This window comes from Symphalangus syndactylus, chromosome 14 (assembly GCF_028878055.3).
Source record: "Symphalangus syndactylus isolate Jambi chromosome 14, NHGRI_mSymSyn1-v2.1_pri, whole genome shotgun sequence".
NCBI classification, from domain to species: Eukaryota; Metazoa; Chordata; class Mammalia; order Primates; family Hylobatidae; genus Symphalangus; species Symphalangus syndactylus.
Window position 1 is genome coordinate 89,502,563 of NC_072436.2, and position 26,147 is coordinate 89,528,709.

General features: G+C 35.1%; 1 long non-coding RNA gene across 1 annotated transcript in view; it reads right to left on the reverse strand.

Moving 5' to 3' along the window:
* Window positions 1–26,147, reverse strand: part of LOC134732376 (uncharacterized) — a 1,392,928-nt gene that overhangs the window by 1,075,985 nt on the left and 290,796 nt on the right. Inside the window, exon 3 of the long non-coding RNA XR_010115476.1 lies at window positions 12,322–12,422. This is a non-coding gene — a long non-coding RNA (uncharacterized lncRNA). The remainder of the gene's footprint in view (window positions 1–12,321; window positions 12,423–26,147) is intronic.

The following is a 26,147-nucleotide window of genomic DNA, read 5'->3' on the forward strand; positions in this document are numbered from 1 at the left end:
ATGACAAATATATTTTTTAAGTGGTAAATTAAAAAAAGATAAATTCAAACTAGTCTGCAGATTAATGTACCTTACTACACACTTCATACCATGAATTATTCTGCAAAACATTGTATATCATATCCTATCTCTCTATAATGTCTATTTTTCTCCCCTTGATGTATGGAAGGCCACTGGCATGAACAATTCACTGCTTAGCCTAATGTTTTCACTTGCTGTTCGTGAAGAGGGAGCACTAATAGCGCCACAAAATATTCGAGAGAAAACTCTGCAAACTATAAAAATAGTTATAATGTCAACAGTCCTAATTCCTTTTCTAAGTTTCATTACAAATATTGATAACATGTCTCAATTCTAGAAATATTTGTACCTGAGTAAAATGTTGACTTCAATACCATTGTGATTGTGATTTACAGCAGTTAATACAAATTATCCTATTTAGATGTTTAAGAGGCTTTTCTCATTTCCTTCATCAGGTTCAATCATAAATGGCTTAATCATTCAGAAGACATTACTGAATTAGATTGCATTAACCGCATAATAACAGAAAAAAAGAGCAATATGGAAACCAGCCGAAATGCTATTAGGAAGGAACTAAGTTCATTCCCTGTAATGCCTTTGTTGATTTGTTGAAATTGTTGATGTGACCTCAATCACAATTTCTGCTCTACTTTGTTCATCAGTTTCTTTTCACTTTAGTAAACATGCATTTATATTTTTGAAACAGAAATCTAAATGTTATACATATGGACAGGGCTTCTAGACTACTATATGAATTTAGAACTTAGGGCAGGTTCAAATATTAATATAAAGAATCATAAAACAAATATGAGGTTATATACTAGGCATAGAAATTTTATCATTGTCTTCATACAAGCCATACAGAAGAAGGTGCTATTTTATAACAAAAGGAGTAACCAGTTGATAAACATTAATGGGATAAAGGAAGTGAAAATCTGCAAGGATGGTTAAGATTAGACAAAAGACAAAATATTCATTATCATTTATTTGAAAGTTTTTGCAAGAAAGAATGATGGGCAAGTGCTAGACTGTATTGTATATGTCCAGAGATTTAAAGCAGAATATAAACTTTAAAAATCACCTATTCAATTGCTTATTCCTTATACATGTGTCTGCAATCCTTAAGTGACTTACTCGAAATCACTTCTTTCCAGCAGAGTCAAACCCATAATCTCAGTGGACTTTGCTGGAACCAATGTTATTTGCACCTCTGTTTGCTTCTCTTTGCTTCTAAAATGAATGAATGCCTTACACTTAAATCATTTTTATCTCATCTGAAGTTATTTTAACATCTATTATTCGATGCTCACAGGTAACCCCATGACTCTCATTTCCCTCAGCTTATTCTCCAATATCAACTCATACTATGTCCCCTCTCCACTAACATTCTTCATCTAAGCTAAATTCTGTAATTTCTTGTATTCATCATAGTCTCTCTCATCTCTCTTGCCTCCATAGAAAGTTTTTGCAAATGCTTCTCCTGCTTGGGAAATCTTTTTCCTTCCTTTTGGCTCATTCACCTTTTAAGCTTTTAGTATCTTAAAAACAAAGGAGTATAATTTTTCTTGACCCCCCATTCTGGGGTTAGAAAAATCTGAAGTGTGCTGTGGATCCCTTAGTTTGAGAAATTTTATAGCTGTTGGCACAGGCCTGCCTTTTGTCTTTCACCTTTTAATATATTATTAATGAGTAATGACAGCAGAATATCAACCAGTAAAAAAGTACATGATTATAGATTATGATGAGTACCATGAATGTAACAAACAAGTTGGTGGGTCAGAACAAACTAGGAAGTCATTGTATTTGCACAGGCAAAAAAGGCATCACTAAGGATATGAAATTTGAGTTGAGATCTACATTTTGTGAACTATCCAGCCATGGAAAGGACTAAAGGAACAGCATTTTAGAGGAAGGGAGAAACAAGGGCACAAGCCCTTAGGAGAAAAGCAACTTGATAAATTTGAAATGCAGAAAGATACCCAGAAAGGCTGTAAGGCAGTGTATAGGACAGTAGTAGATGTCAGGTTTGGTAAAGTAAGTGGATATCAGATGACATAGGTCATTAGGCAGGGTGAAGAACTGTCATTTTGTTGTGAGCACCAAGTGATGTCAGTGATATATTTTAAATTGCAGGGGAACAATCTGCTTTACATTCTTTTCTTATTCAAATGAAGAAACAGATTAGAAATTTAATGATTAATAGGCTTGGATGGAGACAAAGAATAACTGTAAAATGTGTAATGCATATTGAAAGCTTATCATATGCTAGGGATTTTTACAAATTGCATAATTTAGAATCCTTACAAGGGTCTTATGAGGCAGATATTATCATTTACTTTTAACAAATAGAGAAATGACTCTCAGAGATGTGAAGTAACATTCCCAAGATCACACACGACTTCAGCTGAATGGAGTCATGTCAGGATTGGACTTAGATTTCAAGGACTTCATACTTCTCATTATACCATACAGTTTCCATGGATCAAAGATCCCTACTGTTAAGGTATTCATTTTGTTTCTCCACCATAAATATTATTGGATTATTTAAAATATAAGATAGAAAATTACGCAGAAAATTGTCAGAACTAATGCTATTTATGATGAGTTCTCTTACCATAGAAACATAAATTCTGGCCTATGATTTCAACTACTGTATTACAGTTATTAACCTATTAAAATAGGCTTGTTTTATGTACATAATACTTGTCTAGTAGCATTATCCCATTTTATTATGAATGTTAGCATGACATAATAAACTCTACCAAGTAAAACCTGCAAATGAAGAGAGACAAAGCCTGACTTAGTTCCCTTTGGAATAAAGAAGACTGTCTTATTTCATTGGATTTTTGTTTTTTTCTATATAGAAGAGTAGTTTACTGGGAAAGAGGCAGAAAAAAAAAACCTATTTAATTAATAATTGAGAAGATTTTCCTCAATATATTTACATTAATACTACCTCATCGCTTCCTCTAGACCTGCATTGAATGTTACTCCATAGAAAACACATGTTTCTCCATTTTATCTTGCACATCCTCCCTTAATTTTATGATCTTTACTTCTTCCCTTGATTCACTTATTCCTTTTTTCCTCCACTTTTCCCTTTCTCTTTTCCGTCTCCATTACTCCTTAGTTCTCTCCTTCCCATACATCTTAAATTTGAGCTTCTTAAGATCAAGGACTTTTATCCAATTGTGCAACATGCAATGCCTACCTAGCATAGTGCAAAAAGTAGGAATTCAATAACTGCTTGTTCATGGCTTTGGGAAAAACATTATCTTCCTGTTCAACATAAAACTTTTCCTTCTTATTTCTCCACAGACCAGCGCAAATAGTGACATTTTCTGCTTCTTCTGCTACTTCCTTCTACATATTCCAGGATCTCTTCAATCTGTGCGTCATTCTATACCGTGTCATTATGATATACATTCGCACACTTAGCACTGCCTGAATAAGCTTTTCCTCCTCTTCTTCACTGTCTCTTTTTCTCTTTCCCTTTCCTTTTATCTTATAAGCTCCAATAGCTCTCTTTATGGGTAATAAAGATGGAAGAAAAACACTCTCCATCCTATATTTTGTAATTTTAAAATTTAGGTTGTCATAGCAATGTGATAAAATTTTTTAAATAGAAAAGATTTTCCTTATCCACAGCAGAATTTTTTGTTTACACATACATAGAAGTATTTAAATGGAAAAATTTTATGAAAAGTCAGTTTGTATGCAGAACTTTAAAAATCCACAGTACACATGAAGAAAAGGAACTTAAAATACCAAAGTTCAAAATTTAATTTAAAAAAGTTAAATTCAGCTGTTTGTATTTTAACAACTAATAGTCAATATGTTTTTATTCAGTCATTTATTTACATCTAGCATTATTGTATGTATGAATTGGATTCAGAAGCATCATAGAAACAGACTTTGAAGTAAATTAGGCTTTAAATCCAATTGTTTAATTCTCTCAAATAACAGATTTAAAAAACTGTTACTTCAGGAAATTGTATAACTTCCATTATTTTATTTTCAGACATAGTGCCATCCTACAAGACTCTCCACGCCAGCCACTGTACTTGTTGATTTACACTATCTCAAATTTTTAAAATCCCCCAAAGTAAGAATATTTTTCCCTAATATATTAGGCACCGAGGCCCAGAGGAAATGAGACATTTGAGAAATGTCTTCCCACTAGTACTTGATGGAGCTGGATTCAAACCCAGCAAATGTGTCACAGTCTGAATGTCTCCAAAGTCACCACTCTTCCCATTACTCTGCCTCTCCAAAGAGATCAATCTGTAATGTTTGTAGTGAGAAAACAACTTATTTTAGAAGAATGCACTAACTGTGTAGTGCAGAAATAAATCAGTAGAAGAATTAAAAGTGGTTAGATTAATAAATCCTAGAGCCACTAGGAAGTCTTTCCCAGGGAATAAATTTTGGAACAGATATTAACTAGATTTTTTTCTCGTTATTTCCCATTTTGATGGACACAATTGTAAGATAGACCTTCATCTGACAGCTGGTAAACTTCGCTTTGAGGAGCATCTTTAAATGTCTTCAAAAAATTGTTATTTTTAAAAAACACCTCTAATCAATATTTACTTGGTAAATTACACACTTTCTTATCTTGGTGGCGCTAGTGAGTAATTCCATCGGCATCCAGTCTCCACAGTTTTGCCACTAGCTGAGATCCAAGGCTTTGTATCTGCTAAGACACCTGGTAAGGTTAATTCTGATTCTGTAATTGAACAAAATAGTCTATGCCACTGTAGTAAGAAAAGACCTTTGAAACAGCTCACACTTATCATGATTCAATTCAACACATAATTTACTTCCAAAAAGCCCTCCTGCTAAATTTAGTATAGCCTAACTACTCGTGATATTTTCCAGAAATGTGGATTCAAGATAAAGTGTTTAGTTTCTTGGAGCTGATGCACCTGTATCTCTGTACTCGAAAGTGTGATTCTCTAGTATTTGTTCCCTCTCCTATATTTCATCTAATCCAGGTTTAGTTTATACTCTCAATAGCTCTTACTTAGACAATTGAATTTATTACCTAAATTATCTCTCTTCCTTCAATCTCTAAGTGTCTACGTAACCCTTTCTATAACAGTCAATGATAATTTTTCTAAAACATAAGAAACGTGCAAAAAAAAAGAATTGGTGCCATGGTCAACAAACCAAAGGTAAAAATTGACTTCCAGACTTCACTTTCTAGTAATATGATGAACTACGTACAAAGGTAGACTCTCTTTCTTTCTTTCTTTCTTTCAATTTTTTTTTTTTAAGTCGGAGTTTCGCTCTTGTTGCCCAGGCTGGAGAGCAACAGCATGATCTCGGCTTACTGCAACCTCCACCTCCGAGGTTCAAGTGCTTCTCCTGTCTCAGCCTCCCAAGTAGCTGGGATTACAGGGGCATGCCACCATATCCGGCTAATTTTTGTATTTTTAGTAGAGACAGGGTTTCATCATATTGGTCAGGCTGGTCTTGAACTCCTGACATCAGGTGATCCGCCTGCCTCGGCCTCCCAAAGTGCTGGGATTACAGGTATCAGCCACCCGCCCAGCCGACTCTCTTTCTTTGAAAACAACTGAAATTCCTGGGGAAAATATTTTAAATAATTTTCATTTCAAATGTACCAATGAACTAAGAAAGTAAGGCATACTGAGGCTATAACTAAACAAAAATACAAACCCACATAGATAAGCAGGACATAAAAGCATATTTACTATTGAAAGCATTTGCTGAATCAGGTTAAATAACCTGAAAGCAACAGCAGGCAACAGACAAAATTCAAGATATAGCCAAAATAGAAAGTCCAGGAGGAGACCGCCATTCAGGAGATCAGTATTCTAAATATGAACCAGAAATAAATCATCACTACTTTCTCACTCCTCCCACAAGGGACACAAGGAACATGGCCCACTTAGGAATTTGACATTGAGAATTAGGAAGAAGGAATGATCTCCTTATAATTTCCTTATGTGGCCACAGCCTAAAGCTCAAACAATTAGTTACTTCATTAGCTTCTTAATTTCAATATTTTAGCAAATGTATTAAAGGTTATTGTATCTTTTCATTGGAATCAACAATGTATTTTAACATTTAAATTAAACAACTAGTCACATAAATTAAGTAGTGGACATCTATTGATTAGCTTAATTATTTTTCATTTTCCATTATTTTGGCCTTACCACTGGTTTATTTATTTATTTATTTTAAAAAACAATTTCTCCCCTATTTGTAATCCCTGTGTTTAGAATGAGACTTCTTTTATATAACCAATCACTCCTACCCCAACTGCAGTTCCAGATCTGGGTAATCAGAAAATTCATCAATAAGCCTTTTAAATGTTTCAAAACTTAAATGGACAGTTTTTCAGACAGAAGTAAAAGAGAAAGAAAGAGAAACAGAGACAAATTTTGCTGCTAGATAATGAAATATTATCTTTCTCTAATTTATATTTGTTAAATGCCAAAAATAAAGCCACAATTACTTAAAAATGTATTCTTGGTTTTATTGCAAGTACCCAAAAAGACAGGAAGTCCTGATATTTTTCCCCTGGGAGTAAGAAAGGGGAAAGATCAAGACAGTCTAAGACTAAGATTTGATATTCTTCCTATTTATATATTTCAAGTTTATGTGGTAATGTCTCTGATAATATTCCAGCTAAAATCTGGTTTTAATCTAAGCCAGTTGATTGGTTGGCAATAACCACTTGTTCAGAAAAAAGACAAAAAGTGGTCTATAAAATTTTCTGTAACTATGGCTATAGCTCAATTTATAGTCTATGTTTCCACAGCATCACAGGTGAATCCTAACACAGCTGTAGCCTTAACTTTCTCTAGGAATGATCTTACATCCATGGATGTGACTGCCTGAGCAAGTGGAAGAAGCCATGGTATAACACAGATTAAATTATCTCAGTGATGATCGTAATCATTTCCAAAAGAAGGTAGTGGTCCTCTTCCCTGAACTGTAAGGTAAATATGCTTCTCTTTTCTTTTCTTCTTTAAGAGAAGCAGCTTGGGACCACAGGTGCATGCCACCATGCCCAGCTAATGTTATTTTTATATTTTTTGCGGTTACAGACTCGCTCTGTGTTGTCCACACTAGTCTCAAACTCCTGGCCTCAAGCTATCCTTCCAGCTCATTCTCCCAAAGTGCTGGCATTACAGGTGTGTGCCACTGCACCCAGCCCTGTACTCTTGATATTGTTTCCCTTCTTAATGCACTGATTGGTATTTTCATCCTTTAATTCGTGTTAGAAAACTGGTGCTTATTGGAGTACTCGGAACATGTTTTGACTGTGTCAATTGCAAAAACGTTTCCAATTTAGGCTTACCATTTTTTTTTTTTTTTTTTTTTTTTTTTTTGTGACGGAGTCTCGCTCTGTCTCGCCCAGGCTGGAGTGCAGTGGCGCGATCTCGGCTCACTGCAAGCTCCACCTCCCGGGTTCACGCCATTCTCCTGCCTCAGCCTCTCCGAGTAGCTGGGACTACAGGCGCCCGCCACCACGCCCGGCTGATTTTTTTGTATTTTTAGTGGAGACGGAGTTTCATCGTGGTCTCGATCTCCTGACCTCGTGATCCGCCTGCCTCGGCCTCCCAAAGTGCTGGGATTACAAGCGTGAGCCACCGCACCCGGCCACAGGCTTACCATTACTATAAATAATAAACACAGGTTCCACTTGTAGAATTTTCATTATGTGAAAAACATTGTGACAAGCGATTTAAATATTTGCATAGGCATCCCCAAATCCTATGAGGTAAACCCCACAATCATCATAACTTTATTTTTTCCTATATACTTGATACACAGCGTTTACACAGCGAATGAGCAATATATAGAAAATAATGAGGTAAAACTTTACTCCGCAAGTTCATGAACTCCTTAACTTCTTTCAACAGAACTGTGATTTCACGCACTCCAAGTTGAGAACTCCTGCAGGATCCTGAGTTGACTAAATCCTAATCAGTACGGCAGTCAAAGATTCCATAGTGCCTGGCCATTGTATAGAAAGATCAGTCTTCTAAAGGTTATTAAAATCTCCCATAATATATTCACTGTGTACTTACATGAATACACTGATGTCAACTAAAATACAATTTATTTCAAATTTTTAATTTTGTGTTGTCTATTAAGTATGCTTACATTTTTATGTCAACATGGTTTCACTTTTTCTGTTAGAAAATGCTAAGCAATAAATGCTACAGCTGAATGTTGAAAGGTATTAGTGCTGCTTGAAGCTCATCAAATAAACACCCAGATACTCCACTGGTATAGCCCAGTCCTGACCTTCAGTGGATAGGAAACTATTCAGTGAAATGTAATGCACAGTACTGGATTACGGTCAGCGGAATTTTTCAAAATAAATTATCCATATCTGTATTACTTGATTTGGCTTGAATCCTCTTTTAAATAAAGTATGTTTTAACTTTTTTTTTTCTTTTTTCTTTTTTTTTTTTTTTTTTTGAGACAGAGTCTCCCCCTGTCGCCCAGGCTGCAGTGCAGTGGCACGATCTCAGCTTACTGCAAGCTCTGCCTCCCGGGTTCATGCCATTCTCCTGCCTCAGCCTCCCGAGTAGCTGGGACAACAGGAGCCCGCCACTACGCTCGGCTAATTTTTTGTATTTCTAGTGGTGATGGGGTTTCACCGGGTTAGCCAGGATGGTCTCGATCTCCTGACCTTGTGATCTGCCTGCCTCGGCCTCCCAAACTGCTGGGATTACAGGCGTGAGCCACTGCGCCCGGCCCAACAATTTTTTAATTACTGGCAAACTCCTATTTTCCAGCCACTTCTGTTATTCTTATAAAACACTAAGTTTACACTATTTACAAATGTGCACTAATACAAAATTATTGGTTTATGCAATTTCTCAAAAAAATTTCATCATGTACCTCAAAGCTTAAGGTAGTTGGAGCTTCAAGTTCCAATTAGAACTTAGTGCAAATCCCTTCTGCAGATACAAGTATAGTAAAATAATTATTGCCTGGGAATTTCAGAAACCTTTTATAGCTCCTGCTATTGCCTTCTTGCCAAAATGAACTATCTGCTCATTTATTCTAAATTAGAATTGTGTAGTTAACAAAGATCAAGAAGATTAAAAACATGGTGTGAATCCAGTATAGCATAACATTTAGTATTTCCTTTTGTAAGTACTGCTCTCCTGTGCTTAGTTAAGTATTATTTAAGATACTATTGGATCTTTATAGAATGTTCCTATCATTAAAATTTAATTTTGACACTACAACATGTACAAAGTTCTGTCAAGTATTATTAATGATTAAACAATAAGGAAATATGTTATTATAGTGTGTTCAATCTTTAACGTCCATTAAATCCACTTGGTAAGCGTAAGTGGAAATGATACTAACTACAATTCTCATTCTCTAGTCCTTCACACATTATAAAGAAATGACGATCTTACAATACCAATCAATAAGTGATGAAAAGAAACTGTGCGTGGTGGCTGAAATTTGAATGGGCCTTTCACAGAAATCTTATTATTCTCCTACTAGGGACAGTGCTGAATAGACATTCCACTTCCCGCTTTGTAAGCAAATGCCTATGCGTGTAGCACTGTGATTATATTTCTATCTTGGGCCTTAGATCATCTTCAGCATCAGAGAGTTCTGAAAATCCCATTAAGAAATCATTTCAAGGAAACATAAATGTTCTTTGAAATAATCTTCAATGCTTTTCTAATTTTTTATATTAATGTCTCCTGCAACCCTCTTCCCAGAATGGGTAATAAATCCTCTTACATTTATGCACAGAGAGATATGTATACACAGTTTATTTACTTCCTATTTTAATTGCTGTCCTAACTAAATACAACACATGTAATGCAAATGTTTGCCAAACTTTGTATGGGTTGTAGTTAACATGTATAATACTGGCATTTTAGCTGAACTGATCGTGACAAAGCCTTCCTGAATAAAAATTACTTTTTTAGAAAGGAAACAGTTCTGTTGCAAAATCAAGTTTTTACTTTTTCTTATGGTTTTGTAGCCTAACAAAAAATGAATACATGATGAAATTTATCCCAATTTCCTTCTACTTTTAATTGATCTTCATAGTCTTGAGGGAATTTGCCTTTATATTCATCTCCCAGGGAGAAATTCCACCAAATTTTTTGAGTGAGTTATCATCATTCAACTATGCCTGGCTAAAAGCCCTAAAATAGGGACAAAATTACATTAAATATCTCATTTTCTATTTTAGGGTGCTGTGAATCAGCAGAAGGTTTAAGCTAACATACTGATTGTAAGCATAATGTAGGCAACGGATAGTGAAGGCCTTTATTATCTTCTGATAAGTTTGTTTTGAGAATCATTTTTCTCTTATATGCTTATTTTTGTTTAAATTGTGAAGACCCATGATTTACAACCATAATCTTCCCAACTAAATTTAAAATTATTGCATGTCAAAAAGTATTGGCATTTGACCATTTATTAAATTATTCCTGATAGTCTGACATGATTAAAAGCACAATCATTCTACTCAAATTACAAGAAGTCTGAATCATTTGAGGTTCCTGCCCTCTCCTAATAATACTCTTTCTTCTGATAACGTTCACTCAACATGCCCACTGTTCCTATGCTCCAGGAAAATAAAATAGACTACTACCAGGGCTATCCAACAGGGTCCTGCTCCCTGGCCATAGATGAGAAAGGGGAGGCAACTGCCCTGGGCTACTTGGAAATTTCTTCCCAGGAATTTAGAAGTGAGAAAGAGAAAGACTATAATTCAGTCAGGACTGTTTGTTTGGACTTAGGTGGATGCAAACCTGAGAAGTGAAGGTGGAGAGGAACTGCTTCATATGTGGAAAAATGGAAAAAGCCAGTCTATGGAGAGAAGAAATAGCTGTACAGAGAAGGCAGAGAAGACAGAGCAAGAGCATGGGACCAGGGGACCTTGGCTAGTCTTCCTACAGCTTTCCAGTTCTCAGTTTTACTTACCTAAGAAAAGAGATGATTTTGAAATTTCTTGGATTTTTTTGTATTAAGGTGACATCAACAAGTTTCACAACTTTGTAGCCATCTGTAATTATTCTTAAGGCCAAGGTCAGATGGCACATTTTTGTTTTACTTTGAAGTACATAAGAGAGACGTCATGAGTCTAAACCCTGTAGCTCTTCTTCCAGGTTTAGGAAACATACTTCAGGCTTATTTTTACTGGTGTTTGTTGCATATGCTACATGGCTTGGTTTCCTAGGTAACGGTGTGTGTAGACTTAGTTGTAAATTTTCTCTTTCCTTGAACTCATACTTAGGGTTGGGAGGAGGAATTCTAAAAAACATGTGAATTTCAGAATCAGAAATTTTCCTCTTATCCTTCACTACCTCTTGCCACCTGCCTCCTCACACAATCTGTATCTGTCGACTTTTAAGCAGGATTTGCTGCCTTCCAATTTTCCCACAGGCCTTTGGGTGCTTATTTCTAGCTTTATGACACTCCCAGCTTATGCTACCTAATGAGTCATAGAAATGATTTTCAAATGTATATATAATGTAAAATAATAATTATGAACCATTCAAGGAACAGTCATTGAACACCAAACACTTTGCTAAATGCATTATATGCATTATTTCATTTGATATATATGACAATAATGGGCATTAAGAATTATTAGCATTTCTTATAGGTAGGGAGGAAACAAGTTTCATGAAGTTAAGTGGCTTAATCAGAGCCAAAACCTAATACATTAATGATATAAAGACTTGAATTGGTTTCTGTGAATGCCAGACTCATGCCCTGAGTTATTACCCTACACCAGGTCACCTAAAGCCATCGTTTTGGGTTTTATCTTTGTATCAAGGCATATGCAAAAGCAGGATGAGAATCAGGCTCCTTCTCTTTAGGGTCACAGGGCATGCATGGTAGAGCTATATATTGATAAATAGGGAGAAATTTGACTCATAGCTTTTGTCATCATGTATTTATGTTTTAAGGGCAGGGAGAGTATTGCATATCTTCTGTCTCACCCATTACATAATGTCTTTCTAGTGGCAAGCTTTCAATAACAAGTTGATTGATTAATACTTGGAACAATGGATGCAGCCTGCACTGCCATTGCCAGGGCAACTGCTCTAAATTGTAGTTTATCCTTTTACCTCTCTGATATATTTTAAAGCATCTATTAATAATATTTCTCTTTTATTTTTCAAATTTTCTGTATGTAACCAGAAAGATCCTTGAATGTGCATCTAATAAAAAAAAAAAAACTAAGTATATGCTAGAAGAGCTGGGATTGCAAATCCTTTCTTAGATATTTCAATTCACAATGATTTTCCCCACTCCTACCTTTTGTAGCACTTTTTCTGTCATCATGCCACTGATTAACCTTCTGAGAATATTAGGGATAGATGAAATCCTGCCTTGTGTGATTATTTATGGAGAAGCCACTGAAAGTCAAAAAGATAGCGAAGCTCAGCTAATGATCCATGTCACATACAACTGAGAACTGCAAAGCAAGAATTAGAAATAAGGCTTTCCAATCCCAAGTCTAGCGACAGGTCCACTACATCTCCCATGGCCATTATGGTATTTAATACTTTGGTCATCCCTATTAGTTATGATTTTGGTTACAAACAAAATAAACCAACATTGGATTATTCAAAGAGGATGAAAACTATTTGAAAGGGATGCCAAATTGAAAAAAAAAATGGTGGAAAGTTGAAGAGTCAAAATGCAAAAATTGGTGGAAAGTTGACACCCAGAATAACTGCCAAAGTCCTGTCGCCATTCAAGACCGCAGTAGAGTTATGGAAACAACCATGGCCACAGGATTACTGGTGACACTGCTGCCTCCAGACAAGTTACAGTCTTTCCTTTCACTGCATCTGCTACTGCTCCTAGAATGGTTTCCAGACTGGCCCCTGCTTATTTACATAAACCACTCCAGATTCAAAGCCCCAGCAAGGAGTAGCCCAAGGTGAGGTTAGGTCAGAAGCCCACATAGAGCTACCAAAGACCTATGTAGACAACAACAAATATGTCCCTCTCTTCAGTTTTCACTGTGGAAGGTAAAACCCTGTCTGTCTTCCTTGAAATTTTCCCAAATAGAAGGTGTTCAGAGATTGTACGGCTGCAAGTGAGAAATATCCGCTAAATATTCTAAAAGTGTTTATTGCATTGTCAAATTAAAAAAATGCATTGGACAAGAGAAACAGTCAAGGAAGACTTTATTCAAGACTATAAAAATAAGGGAAAGAGATTGAACTCAACTTCGCTGAAACAAAAGGCAGGAGAATTTTTAAGCACTGGGATGAGGCAGTTGCAAAGTACTGGAGAAAGTTAGCAGGGAAGTTGGTTAGTGAGATGAGGCCTTCTGTGGTCTAATCTGTTTGCTAATTGATGTTTATCAAAGTTAGGCTCCTACCTTCTCACATAGACTGGGAGATGGGGCTCTGTCTTTTCTCTTAATAAATACATTTCAAATGTTGGATCCCAGGTCCTCAAGAAAGATATTCCTGTGTTGTAAAACTGACAAGAAGCTAGAAGAAGATTTGCATCTCAAAAGGACAGAGAGACAATTTAGGACTGCAATTTTTCTAAAGTAAATGCTCAGATGCTCTGAGGAAAGGGAGGCCTGGGGCCTTTAGTCAGGAAGAAATCTGTCTAAATTTAGCCAAGCCGAGGCCATCTTGGTCACGGATATGTTCACGTTTTGATCCTTGAACTATAGAGAGAAACGTTTAGAAGACTTCGATTTATGTCACTACCATTTTCTAACCCAAATAGCTTTATCACAGTAGGTTTTATATGTGGCAGTGGTAAAAAGTGATTAAGTGATTGAATATACACAATGGAAAGTCACAACAGAAAATTATTTTATTTTTCTCCTTTCCCCCAACAAAAATTCTTTGACAATACCTTACTCAATGATTTCTCAAATAACCAGAGGATAAAAACAGAAAAGTTTCTAAGACTATGAATATGTAATCAGATTAAATGCATTTCCAATTGAAAGACAAAGAGTTCCATGACTAAGTTTATTTTTGGTTGTCTAGAGATACTGACAATGAAAATTTGAATTCTTGTCAGCAAACGTTTTTAGGGAAATGGTGGAAAATAAAATTCTAATTGCAACTCATTTGGCTGTTGACTCCTTTTGCAGTTTCACTGGAAATATTACTCCCATATTTAAGTTTAGATTTTGTTCACCACTGGTATATTGACAGAACACCCCAAAAATATGTTTCCTCTAACATTGTAAAAGAAGGAAATGTGAACTCTTAAGAAACAGGACTGCTGTATTGGGTAGCAGTAAAAGAAGCAGGGGATAAGCTTGGTCTTCAACAAAACTATCCTTTATGTTGCAGAAACTACTCTGGGCTGAACTTACTTTAAATCACTCCACTAAACCACTATAAGAACTCAAAAATAACACAAATACTAAAACCTCCTACATACATATTTGGAAAAGTAGAATCCGTCTTTCTAGAAACCCTCACTGCTACACATACATTTTGTTCATTCGGCACCCCATTAACTTTCAGAGCAACAATAACAACAAATTCAAGAGGCTATTGAACTGAAGAATGCCTGGGTAGATGCAATTGAATTATATCAATATATTTCAGATCCAAAAGGAAAGAACATTTTTAGAGTTTTTTTCTGTAATAGTTGAATTACTCCAGGAAGCTAGAGATAGGTGGTGAATAAACTTGATTTAAAATGTGTATGTGTGTGCATGTGTGTACGTGTAAAATACTGGGCAAAGAAATATAAAGAATCTTCTTTATATGTGTCTGTTTTTTGACTAAGCCAAATTTCTAAAACAATCATGTCCATCCCTCCATCCATTATCAACTGTGAATACAACAACCTCTATCAAAAATGGCACTCATGAAAACTTCTATAAATAATAATATACTTCAGAACTTGGCCAAAACAAAGCATCTTTTATTATACAAATATATGGTTGCAGGTCTCCTGGAGACTAGAGAACTCTTTCTGACCATCATAGAATGTCATGGAAGAAGGGAAGTTTGAAATAATGAGTAAATCCTCTCAGAATTTTTTTTTCCTTTTTTTTTTTTTTGTCAGCTTTGCAGAGGATTGCTTGGAGGGTAATATTTGAGACATGCAGTTTATTTTTCTTTGGAAATTATTCAAAAATTGCTAGAGACATAATTGGAATATAAAAATGACAACCAGCCTTCTCTTTATTGGTAGCATTTGTAGGAAAAGAAAGGGTATAATACTTTTCCTCCTCATCATAGGGATCACAGCCAACACTTTTATAACAAAAGACAGGTTAACAAGATAAAAACATAGCTCTTTAATCAAACTTTTACATGACGTGGAGACTTTAGAAGACCTCAAACATTCACGGAAAAATTGTCTATATTTATGTTTGTGTTCGATGAAGAATGGGCAGCTGTGTAGACATGTGATTGGACAAGAATATAACCTAATGGTAATTGAGTGGGAAAACCCAACAAGGCCTGTGTGTTCAGATTCTTCTTGGCCTTCCTGTGTAGCATTCTTTCATCACATGTATAGAGAGCAGGACACCTCTGGAATGAGCATCTTATGACCTACAATCAGACAAGGTAAGTCCAAGAACTTATTCTCAGCTCCTACACAGTAAGGCAGAGGAAGGTAAAAGTAATATTTCTAGATTTTATAGCTGGCTTTGCGGGAAACAGGTCCTACTTTCTATGATCCACCTTGGGGAAGAAGCATTCTGGTTACCATGACTCACTTCTAGAAAGAATGAGGGGCCAACGACAGGCAGGAAGGAGAAGGTCAGAGCAACCCTAGTCCTGAGGCTGCTTCTGAGGCCTTCCAATGTCCTTTGGTTGAAAGTACTCGGCATGCCAAAGTACATACTTTGGAGCATCATTTTCAGAGTCCAACATGTGTGCTAACATTTACTGTGTGTGGGGTTTTTAAATTTTTTTTATTTTTTACATGCAATGTATGTTTGAACCTTGTTGAAGCACTGAAGTCTGTAGAGTAGGTTTTGTCTCCGTTTTACAAGATGAGAATACTGATGTCACTAACAAGTAAATGGAAGAGCGCAGCTTGCAATTTAGGTTTTCTGATACCTACTTCACAGTTAATAAATATACAGAACTTAGCACAATATTTACTGTATGGTAAATGTTCAGTAAAATGCTAGTCATCAGTATTGCTACTAGTCTTTTCATAAATATTTTACAATGCCCTTCCTTTGAATCAAATCATCCATGAGAAGAAATACAATATACATGAAGTTTGCCATGGGAAAGCAGTTTCACTATTCCTTTTTCATAAAATCCCTTTTATTAAACTACTTTAAAGGAGATTGCTGATTCGTCTTATGACATCAGGACAGTGTGTTAGGTATAGCATTGTTTGTTAGTAATCTCTGAATGTACTAGGCTAATGCCCATGGTTAGCCTAATAAGAAAGTCCCTGATTATTTTCTTCCCATCCAAACCTGTACTCCCACTTTCCCACTAGAATTCCTCTTTTATCACGAGTGTACAGAACATCTGTGAGCCAGGGATTCTATTGTTATTTAAGATGGCAATCTGCTGCAATTATCTGCCTTCATTCATAATCAATCCCGGGGGAAATCTCAACCACAATTAGATGACAGAGATGTTAAGCAAAAAGGAATCATTTGCTACAGTGGAACTCAGAGAGGAGAAAAAAAAAATAGATGAACTTGACTGTCAAGGAAGTAATATCCATTCTGTAAAACCAAATATGTCTTATGATCGACAGCTAATTTTTATAGACTCTGAACTATAAAGATTGCAAATTAAACCCCCACCAAGCCAAGAAGCAGATAAAATCTCAACTGGATTAGGCCTATCTGATTCTTTAGGAGCTACATTCATTAATGAGCCTTCTGGCCCAAAATAAAGGTGATTTCAGTGGTCTTTAGTCACAAAAAGGTTCTTTAAAGGAATATATAATTAACAATCACTAAACATAGTGTGCTAGCCCAGTTCTTTTAAATAGAAATAAATCATTTTAGTGTTGTTTATTTTAATTTTACTTATAAAATTTTAAAATTATTTTTAACTTTAAATATTCTTACATTGTTTTCTTCCTAAGGACTATCACTGTGGGATTAAGAAAGAAACCAAAGAGGTAGTTTGAAGGATAATATATCCTAAAGCCTACATGCCAGAGGCACTCAAAAATAAGTAAGTTCAGAAATATTTGTACTGTTATGAAGGTGGTTAATGGATTTTTTTTTTTTTATTGTTGGTAGAGTTCACCATGGGTCCTAAAAGATTTCTGTGACTTAAAGAAAAGATCAGCGAGAGAGCTAGAAGCAGCAACTCAATTATTCTGTAGTACATCTTCATTTAAAATTAAACTGGTAAGGATGAATGTGAAGATTAGGAAGTCCTTTTGTCAGAGGCATTTGAACCAGAGCAACTCTATCTTGAATAGGAATGGGCAAAATGAGCCTGAGACCTACTGGGCTGCATTCCCAGATGGTTAGGCATTCTAAGTCACAGGATGAGATAGGAGGTTGGCACAAAATACAGGTCAGAAAGACCTTGCTGATAAAACAGGTTGCAGTAAAGAAGTCAGCCAAAACCCACCAAAACCAAGATGGCAACAAGAGTGTCCTCTGGTCGTCCTCACTGCTACACTCCCACCAATGCCATGACAGTTTACAAATACCATGGCAACATCAGGAAGTTACCCTATATGGTCTAAAAAGGGGAGGCATGAATAATCCACCCCTTTTTTAGCATATAATCAAGAAATAACCATAAAAATGGACAACCAGCAGCCCTCAGGGCTGCTTAGTCTATGGAGTAGCCATTCTTTTATTCCTTTACTTTCCTAATAAACTTACTTTCACTTTATTCTATGGACTTGCCCTGAATTATCTCTTGTGTGAGATCCAATAACCCTCTCTTGGAGTCTGGATTGGGACCCCTTTCCTGTAACACTTTCATATGAACAGAGTAAACCTGTGGCCTACTTTATTAGTCATGGTAAAAATTCTGCAACATGACTTTATGCACATATCAGCAATTTGAGATAATATGAATAGACACACAATTTTCTGGGAACATGTGTCAATACAAAACTCTTTGGGTACTTTTCTTCTATTTTTATGATTTGCATTGGTTTTTCAATTTATTTATTGTGTCTATATGATAAACACCATGCTCAGAATTGATCATAAATCACACATACAAAATAGCCTCCTTAGATAACCTCAACATCAATTTATTTCTCAAAATTTACATACAAATTGTTCCACAAATATGGCTGCTGTTAGACAAGTCATGGATGGAATATTAATGCCAGCTGAGGTTTCCTAATAATGTGATTTATCACCCTAGAGTCTGTTAATGAAACTTATATGTTCCCATGATTACTTTAACACTCCTTTGAAAGGAAAACATGCATTAAACAATTAATTTCTTCTCTCACCACTCAAAACCCATTTGGAAAAGTATATTGCCAATGAATTTAAAGATGCCAATAAATAATTAAATTTTAGCTTGATAGTCTATTGTGACATTTCTATTTTCCTTTTTCGTTCACACAGTCATATATCTTATATAAAGAAAGTATTCTGGGCCAATACAACTACTGTATATTAATATATAAAAGAAATTATTTCCAAATGTAATATGTAAATAACATTTTCAGTATGCACCAACAGAAAGCGCATAGTTGTTAAGGAACTTTATACTACTTGTGATGCATTGAATGATTTTATGGTTGAGTAGTGTCATAATTAAGCCCAATGACTTGGGTTCCTGACTCCCTGAATCCTTGCACTGTCATTACTATTACTCTAATCTCAGTCATGTTACTTAACTTCTCTATGCCCCAGGTTTTTACATCTGTAACATGGGGACTGTATTAGTACCTACCTCACATGAATTTCTGAAGATTAAATGAGGTAATATTTGTGAAGCACTTAGAACAGTCCCTGGAACACAGTAAGTGCTACGTAGGAATTTGCTAAGTGAATAAATAAACTAAGCCTTAATGTAAAGAACCATGATCTACAAAAGCAAAGCTATGCATGCACGCATGAGGCAATTATCTTATTACATACCAAGCTAACTGAAATTAATAGCTTTAATTGACAAAATGCCCAATATATTATCCATTTTTTCTTAAGAGTAGGCAGAAACCTCAATCTTATGGCTACTTCCGTATAAAAGATAGCTTCAGAATTTTCTGTTCCTTTTTCCAATAAATTAAAGTCAAATCTCAGTTGTGGGAAGGAATCACAATTCATGTACTCAAATCCACCTACATATTCCATATTTAAACCCACAGTAAAAGCTACCGAATGGCCACCCAGTCTATGAGTAAAAACTTTATGGTTGAGAGAGTCACTGTGTCTGCAGGCTGTCATTCCATCTTTCTGTAGTGTAGACCACACAAATTGTTTTCCCTTATTTAGTCAAACTGCAGTTCTCAGTTTCAACACAACTGAATTAAACAAATCCCTTTGCACTTGACACCCTTTCAAATATCTGAACACTGTTTTTCAGGACCCTCTATTCCAAGCCTATTTTTTCTGGACTAAACGGTCTCAGTTTCTCAGTTGTTTTTCAAATAGTATGCTGTTTATATTCAGTATATTTTATTACTAACAAATAATGGAAGTAGAATATTAGTGCCCCCAAATAGGAAACTACACAAAATAATAAGCATTAAAAAGGAGGGGATAGAAGAAAGATGGCATGTGAATTTCTACTGCTATCTTTCTACCCGACACCCACCTTCAAAAGTATAGTAATGACAAATAATACACAAAAAGAGAAAAAATAAAGAAAATATTGGGGTCAAAAACAAATATTTGGTTGTTTTGTACCAAAACTATACCAAAACACAAAGTAGAGACTCGATACGACGCTGTGGGCATGTTGGGCTCTGTATCTGGAATCACACAGTGTTGACCAGAAGAAGATAAGCTCCATGGGGTAATATTCATTTCTAATCACATATCCAGAAGTAGACTTACCTCTTGACGTCAAGCATGGTAACAGAGAAACACTAGAAAAAAAGTAAAAAAAATATTTTTTTAAAAAAATTACAATAAACAAACTAAAAAGAAGTCTGTTGACCGACTTATTTTGCTCTATCATATTCAAAGTTGTGGATGGAGAGTGGTAAGAGGGAAAAGGACCCTACTTAGTGGCTAGAAAATGAACCAAATGGCTCACTGACTCAATGACTGTGTCTGCGATATCCCAGACTATTGTTACGGAGCAAAACCCAGAAATAATCATCAATCTAACTTAGGCCTGGGAGTTCCTAGGGCTAATTAGAGGTTATAAAAACCTGCTCTGTAGGGCAGGGTGAACACAGAAATAGAGGATGGAATTCATCTTCCAATCCAAAAACATGAGAGTCTGCAAAATACAAAATGCACGAACAAATCTTCCACTTAAGAAATAATGAAACAAAAACAAGCAGGAATGAAACAACAGACACAAAATAATTAGAATCTTGCAAATGAAAGAGGATATAATTGAAATGACTGAAAGATAAGATAAACTCTAAACAGGACAGGACTGAAGAGATAGTAAAAGACACAGAAATAGAAATGGAAAGCAGTAGTAAAGAGACATGGTTTCAGAAACAATAAATATATTTTATATATATACATATATATGTCTGGGTGTGTACACACATGTATATGCATACATATGTATTTACATCTAAGTACTTATATATTGATAGATATTTAATCCTCTGGTAAGATGGGCATTTCCCCTACTTTGTCTATGATGCAACCAATGCACAGAAAGTTTACATAACTTTACATATATCTATCTTCTGGTTGTCAAAGAGTTAATAAGCAGACAGAATTTGAAGCCAGTCAATACCATTCCAAAGCTTCTCTCAGGATAAGAAAGGAGGAAAAAGAATGAAAGAAACCAATATTTGAAAAGATAATAGCTCTTAATTTTCCACAACTGAAGGAAGACAATGAACCTCAGATGAAAAGTACACTCTGTGCAGGGAGCAGGATAAATAAACTCAAATCTGTAACTGGACACTTTCTAATGAAACTGCAGAATAAAAAAGGTTGAAGACATCTTAAAAGCTAACAGACACAAAAGAGATTACCTACAAATGAGCAACAATTAGATTGACACAGACTTCTGGAAAACAACAACCGAAGCCAAAGAGAATGGAATGATACCTTCTCAGTGCAGAGTGAAATTAACTGACAATCTGGAGCTTTTACTGAGGTGAACTCTCATTCAAGAGCGAGGGCAAAATAAAGACACTTTCAGACTTATAAAGACTTTACGAGCTTGCCAACATTTTGCATACATGTTAGCAAAATCAGAGCGAACTCAGAAGAAAGTCTAAAACACACAGTATGAAAATAAAACAGAAGTGGACAAGTATGAGAAAGAATGGTTTTTAAAAAGATAAAATTAAACTAGCTAATGTTAATAAAATGCATTCTTTGAAAGTTAATTAAAATTGCTAAAATCTCATATTTAGGAAGAGATACATTCTGAATAATTTTATTTTGAGCACCTCAAGTGCATACAGAGGAGTTAATCACACTAAACAGGTCATGACCATCCATAGCCATTCATCTGGACCATGCTCCTCTCATTTATTTTGTATCATTATTATTTTTCCCCTTCACCTGTAGTTCAACTCCTACTCTCTTCTCCACACCCCTTTCATAGTTACTCAAATAAGTTTTGCATGTCAACTTGGATGTGTATGATGAAATGTAATAATTCACTGCTTAGGTTAACAAAGAAATACAAAAGAAATACAATGCATTGCTTTCAACCCAGCACAGGCATTTTTCAAGTGGGGTAGAGAAAGGAGTGGGAAACAGCGTATTTCAACATGTTAGTACAGAACAGAAGTGGAAAAATAAACACACAAAAGGTGATATTCTTAATAGAACACACAAGATAATATTGAATAAATAATCTCTCTTCATATCAATACTTATAAAAGGTGAATGAATGAGATTCACCTATACAATGGCAGATCGTATGTCTTGTCATATCACAGCATATATTTTTTAGTTCTAATTGTATTTTGCTAGATTCATTAAGATTTTTGATGTACACAATATAAGATCACCTATAAATAGGGATAGTTTTACTTTTTCCTTTCCAATTTGTAAGTGTTTTCTTTGTTTTTCTTGCCAAATTGCCTGGTCAAAAACCTCTACTACAATTTTGAAAGGAATTGGTAAAAGCAGACATCCTTGTCTTCTTCCTGATTTTAGGGAGAAATAGTTTAGTATTTCATCATTAAGTATGATTTTAGGTGTGAGGTTTTTGTTTGTTTTTGTTTTTTGTTTTTTTTTGAAACAGAGTTTCGCTCTTGTTGCCCAGGCTGGAGTGCAATGGTGCAATCTCAGCTCACCACAACCTTTGACTTCCGAGTTTAAGCAATTCTCATGCTTCATTCCCCGGAGTAGCTGGGATTACAGGCATGTGCCACCATGCCCAGTGAGGGTTTTTTTTGTATTTTTAGTAGAGATGGGGTTTCTCCATGTTGGTCAGGCTGGTCTCGAACTCCTGACCTCAGGTGATCCACCCGCCTCAGTCTCCCAAAGTGCTGGGATTACAGGCGTGACCCACCGCGCCCGCCCAAGTGTGAGTTTTTTATATATGCCATTTATCAGGTTAAAGAAGTTTCCTTCTATTCCTAGTTTTTTTTAATATTTTAAATATGAAAGGGTATTGGATTGTACAGGTACTTTTTATGTGTCAACTGAGATGGTTATATGTTTTTGTTATTTTTCTGTTAATATTGTATATTATATTCATTGATTTTCAGAAATTAACCACTCTTGACATCCTGTGATACACTGTACTCAGTTATGGAGCATAATAATTTTTGTATGTTGCTGGATTCATTCCTTAGGATTTTGTTGAGTTTTTTGCACCTATATTCATAAATGATATTGGTTTAAAGTTTTATTTTATTGTAATGTATTTGACTGGCTTTGATATGAGTGTGGTACTGGCTTTATAGAATGAATTGGGAAGTATTCCTTTTTCTTCTATTTTTGGGACATGTTTATAAAGAATCAGTATTAATTACTCTTTAAATGAGCTTTGTGTGTCTGCACTGTTAGAGGGAAGTTTTAAATTACTAATTCAACTGCTTTGCTTATTATAGACCTATTCAGATTTTTTTTCTTCTTTAATCACTTTTCGTAGTTTGCATGTTTTAAGAAATTTGTCAATTTCATCTGATTAATCTGTTGACATACCCCTTGCTGTTCATAGCATTCTTTTATAATCCTTTTTGTTTTTATAAGGTTGGTAATTTTTCCCCTTCTGTTTTTGATTTTGTCATTTTGAATATTTTCTGTTACTTTCTGGTCAGATTAGCTAATAGTTTATCAATTTATTTTATCTTTTTAATGAATCTTTTTTGTTTCATTGATTTTTTGTATTTATATATATTTCTATAATTCCTTAATTTTACTATCATATGTATTATTAACAGTAGCATTATTTCCTTGCTTTTGCTACCTTTAGGTTTAGTTTGCTCTTCTTTTTTCAGTGTCTTACGGTAGAAGGTCAGGTCATTGATTTGAGATGTTCTTAACTTTTTTATGTATAGACATCTACCACTTTCAAGTTTCATCTAATCACTCCTTTTGCTATGCCCTGTAAGTCTTGTTATGTTTTGTTTTTATTTAATTTCATTAATTCTTCTGAAAGTATATTCTAATTCTCTTCACGATTTTTGTCTTTGATCCATTGTTTATTTAGAAGTGTATTGGCAAATCCTCATTTTTTTAAATTTTCCAAATTTATTTCTATTATTATTTCATTCTATTGTGTTCAAAGAACATGCTTTATGTGATTTCAATTCTTTTTAATTTGTTGACGTTTCTTTTGGCCTCTCATATTCTGGAGAATGCTCCATGGACACTTGAGAGGAATGTATATTCTGTTGTTGTTTGGTGATGTGTTCTACAGAGGTTTGTTAGATCTACTTGTTTATAGGGTTGTTCCGGGCTTCTGTGTTCTTGTTGATTTCCTGCCTCGTTGTTCTATCCATTATTGAATGTGCAATTTTGATGTTCTAAGCTATTATTTTTGGTTTTCTCTTGTTCCCTTCAATTCTGCCAATTTTTGCTTCATGAATTTAGAAGAATTTTGCTTCTTTTTAGGTGCATATATAGTTATAATTTTTATATTTTTCTTTTGGATTAACCCTTTTTCATTTAAAAATATCCTCCTTTATTTCTGTTTTTTGTTGTTGTTAAAATCCATTTGTCTAATAAAATATCCACGCCAGCTCTCTTATGTTGGATATTACAGAGTTTCCTTTTTTCTGTCCTTTTACTTTCTGTTACTTGCTTTCACTCTGAAGAATTAATTCCTTTTACAATTTCTTGTAAGGGAGGTTGGCTAGGGAAAAGTTCTCTCACTTGTTAGCCTCCACTAATGCCAGCTGATTGCTCTATAATTTTTGAAAATAAATGTCATTACTTACTCCACCGTCTGACTAAATTAAATTTGATCTCTCTAAAAGAGTACTGTCTGAGCATAGTTTTTGAGCCTTGTTCTGACTCCAGGAAGATTGTTTATCTGTCTCTTTTCCTGATTCTCCCTGTTAAACCTCTAGCGACCCTATGGTTTCATTTGCTGCCCAGTGGAAATACCAGCCCCTTCTTAATTGCTTACCATTAAATTTTCCATTGTTTTCTACAGTGCCCTTAGACTAAATCTACTCCACGTTTGATAAAATCGGTCCCCTTAGTGAGAACTGTGAGCTGTGGAGCTCTCTGTTCTTATGATCTGCCTTCCCCGGGGGGAGAACCTGCATGTCACTGCTCTTGAGTTGGCAGTAGGGCCAAAGTGACACCACCAATCTACAAGGGGACACTGTATGGGGAAGTAGCCCTTGGCCTTCTCAACTTGTTTTTCTTGTAAAACTTCTGTCTTATGAGTAAAATGAATTACGGCAATTTGAACCCAATATTATCTGCCATGCCTTGAGTAGCTGATTGGTATGGCCTGCTGTGATGGTTAATTTTACATGTCAACTTGACTAGGTTAAGGGATCCCCAGATAGCCGGTAAAACATTATTTCTAGGTATGTCTGTGAGAATGTTTTGAAAATGATAAAACACAAAAGAAGAGAAAATTATCTCTCTCTCCTTGAACTGGGACATCCATCTTTTCCTCAAACTTCTGTGCTCCTGGTTCTCAGGCCTTTGGACTCTGGGACTTGGCACTCATTGTTAAGATAATTATGTGATAAATTTTCAATTTTTTAATTGAAATTGTTTAAATTTATTTTTCTTTTGGATCAATACTGGAAAACTACTTTTCCTTCAAAATTATCCATTTCATATTGTATTTTTTGACATAGTTGTATATTTGTGCAAAGTAGTCACATTTGGAACTTGCTTTTTAGGTATTGATATTATCAGACAAATACCACATGCACGTCTATAGGACTTATTTTTAGTACACTCTAACTACAAAAAGTAGTCATATTTTTTCTAAATCAACTGTCTCAATAGTTTTTTTCCCCTTGTCATGTTCTCTTATAGTTATGTTTCCTCCCTTTTTAATTAATTGGATTAAATAATAATGTACATATTTTGATTTCTTTATAAATAATTCACTTTTTAAATTTTTCACTAATTCCATGGCTTTTCAACCTTGCTCATTGCTTTTATCTTTATTATATCGTTACTTTCATTTTCTTTCAATGTAATCTTTCAATATTTCATTGAAATGATTAACATTTTCTTTCATTTTGTATTTTCATTGATCTAAGTAATTGCTACTATAAATTTTTCTATAATGTCTTAAAAATATGATCTTACAGATTCTAGAATGTACTGATTTTTATTATCATTGTTTTTAAAATTATTTTTTAAATTTTGGTTTGCACTTCTTTGACATAGTACTTTATTATTTTTTTCAATGTAAAAAAAGTCTTGGGCCAGGTCTTGTGGCTCACTCTTGTAATCTCAGCACTTTGGGAGGCTGAGGCAGGTGGATTGCTTGAGCTCAGGAATTTGAGACCAGCCTGGGCAACATGGGAAAATCCCATCTCTACCAAAAATTAAAAAAATTAGCCAGGCATGGTGGCACATGCCTGTAGTCCCAGCTACTTGGGGGGCAGAGGTGGGAGGATTGCTTGAGACCCAGAGGTGAAGG